The following is a 3303-nucleotide window of genomic DNA, read 5'->3' as shown; positions in this document are numbered from 1 at the left end:
AATTAATCATGGGTTTACTTGTGATTATTTGATTGAGTTTTTGGATATAGAAAATCAACCTCATGGTTTTTAGTGTCCAATAAAATCCTTATTTTCTTCCGAAATTAAGGTCAGTCTTGTTGTTCTTTCGAGAATGACATCAAATGGGGGAGAGTTCTTTTGAACTTGTGCTTAATGGTAATATCTTGAGGGGAGTGTGGTTGTGGAATATTAGAGGGGTTATTTTGTATCTTTAAAACTCCTTGATGAATGCTATTAGCTTCGGCTATACGATTGCATCTAAATTAGATGGTATGTATTTTCTTTTAGTCATGAAATGTCTCTTACAGAAATTTCATTATGATCCCGTTCTTGTACCTTTGCCAATTTTATTGACAAAAAGGGGGAGAATTAATATGTAGTTCACACTACAAATACATATGGATTTCGGATCATTCTGTAAGGGGGAGTGGTTTCCACGTGAGATGGAGTATTGACTAAGGGGGAGTGATACATATCACCATAGTATTATTGTTGAAGTTGTGATACAATTGGACTTTGACACTGTGTAATAATACTATGACACTGTATAACAATGATCGAGACCGATGCTTTCTCATTGTTATAGCTGCGGATCTTCAACAACGGTGATGCTAAACTTACAACCTTTGGGATCATTGGAGTACTTGTATATGAAGAAGATTTCGAGGAATGTTGAAGATTAGACATGTGGAATAGGATCTACCAAAGTTTCTTTATCTTTTTTGTATTCCATATGTATTGATAGTTTTGTCACTAAAATTGACAAAGGGGGAGATTGTTAGAACATTGCTCGGTCGAACTCGCATGCGTTTCTATCTCAAGCATGGTTGTCAATGTTAGTGATCAAAACTATAAGTCTTGATTTCTAGTCTATTATAGCTAAGTTTCGGACTAGGATAGAAAGTGTACTTGAGATCAATGACTTCATGGCGATTCATCATACAAGCAGAAGAACTACTCAAGGAACCGGTGGAACTTCTCGACAAAAAGGTATGTGAAGACTTGAACTTATCTATCACTCAAAAGTTTATCTACTCTATCTCTTACTCTTTGAGACAAGAATTCGTATGTTATATGTATAGACTTGGATTATACACATTTGGTATTTCGAGCCGAGTATACCTCACATGTAAAGACCCGCAAGTTTGTCAACGCTATTAGACCGGTCAAGTGTCCAATAGACGATAATAACTCGATTAGTTTAACACGATCGATACTTAATAGGAATTAATCTAACAACGATTTAGATGCGAAACTAGTATCGTCGGTTAGATCTCGCAAAGTTATGCGGAATGGACTACTCGAACGTGTCATTCGGGTATCGGACGAAGATTATATCATCAGCTTTATTTGAAGGGCAAATTAGTCTTTCGCAGTTAGCCGGGTGGCATCCCTTACCCAGATGAACGTATCATTCGTTGGTCTTACCTAATCAAGTTGGGAAGAGAACGTTATTTCTCTCTTATCCTTTCTCCTTCTTCTTACTTTCTTCTCTTTTCGTTCTTCTTCTCCGTTCTTCTTCCCCTGTTCTTCTTTATCTGCGATTGTTTGAGAGAATCATTTGTTGAAGCTGTCTAATAGATGATGAAGGTGGTGCGATTGTAATCTATGGAGAAGATCAATTAAGATTTATTTAGTTTCGAGATAAGCTGAGAAGAACGAGATTAAGGTTTGATGTTCCTCAGAGATTAAGTGAGGTTGATGATGGAGTCGATCGATTTATGATGGGTTTTGTTTATTTAAGACAAGGGAGAAGAATTATCTGTTGATTCGGTCAATTATGCAAACTCAGGAAAAAGGAAGAAAATGTAAATTAGAGTTTTGAGATTGATGTTATAGGATGCTGATATGAGATGGGTTTTATGCGAATTATAGTATTGAGTGAAGCAGGGTTGTGCTAGCAGCAAAGATTAATTCAATTGAAGAATTAGGGTTTCTTAAGTGGGTGAATAGAAGAGTCAAAGAAAATAGATGATGGGTAAGCTTAGTTGGAGGTTATGGTGATTTTGAGATGAAGAAGAACAAGAATTGAAAGATGATACTAGGAGTTAAGGTTAGGGTTTTATAAGAATGAACTCAGTGAAGCAATTCAGAGGATGTACATCATGGGTAAGTTGTTAAATTGCTTTAATTGTGATATTATAAGAATAATTGGTTAAATTGTTGAGTTAATATGATGTATAATGAAATTGTGTTTTAGATGAAGGGTATATATGTTGTTGTGAGATTGAATGTGACTCTGAAATGAAGTATGGGGATGTCGATGTTGTTTTATGGCTTTTGTGATGTTATTGTATGCAGGGATGACATTGGAGGTCTGCTAGAGTGGTAATGATATTCTAAAGGGGGGTAGTATCTAGATATGATGTTGTTTGTGTATCTGTGGCTACTTTTGTTGAGAGTTGAGTTATTGGTGAGTTGTATTAGTTCAGATTGAATTAAGAGACGTCCTAGAGGTGTTGGTGGTATGAACTAAGAGGTGCAGGTATTGTTGAAGTTGGTGTTATCGAAAAGAAATGAAGTAAAGCTTTAGATGAATGTTAGGAGATTTCAGGTATTCATAATTGTTGGTGTTATCGAACTGGTAGCTCTGGGTTAGTTAAGATGGATGTGGTAATTGTTTGAATGTGCAGAAGTGGTAATGTTGTTAGTATTTCTATTGATATAGATTGCAGGGGATGTAAATATGAACTGAGTTTGTGTTGAGCAGAGTTGGTGTTGTAGATTAGGTAAAGTGATGTTGTTATTATAATGATGCTGATGGTGCTGTGATAGAGATGCGGGTGAATTGTGGTGTGAGAAGACAATCACAATATAGTAGAGAGTGTGGCTGTAGTTGTTATTGCAGAATTGGTGTTGGAGGTGGAACTATTAGCGGAACTGTGATTGTAAGTTGTGGTGGTAATTATGAATGTAAGAACTATTGTTTGTGTGTATTGAGAGGAACTAGAGGAGCAAGGATGCTTTAATGTTGGTGGTAATGCAAAAGAGATGTATGAGCTTTATAGGTTAGTTCTGGCAGTGATGTTTGATAGAAGTAATAGTGTTGAATAGAGTTTAGCTGAAGTAGTCTACAAAGTGGCTGCAACTGTTGAATTGTGTGTAGGAAGAGTATGGCTTAGCCCTGCATTTGCAGGTAAAGCTTAAATTCCAGTTGTATATTGAATTCTGTTAGAGTGAATATTTATGTAATGATCATTTTGGATAGAATCTGAGTTAGTGAAACTGTATGAATTCATGCTCTTGAGATTTAGGCTTGCTAGTGAGCATAGTATGATGTCT

Source organism: Papaver somniferum, unplaced genomic scaffold, assembly GCF_003573695.1.
Source record: "Papaver somniferum cultivar HN1 unplaced genomic scaffold, ASM357369v1 unplaced-scaffold_99, whole genome shotgun sequence".
Taxonomy (NCBI): Eukaryota; Viridiplantae; Streptophyta; class Magnoliopsida; order Ranunculales; family Papaveraceae; genus Papaver; species Papaver somniferum.
The sequence above is the reverse complement of the archived record's forward strand: the minus strand, read 5'-3'. Positions refer to the sequence as shown.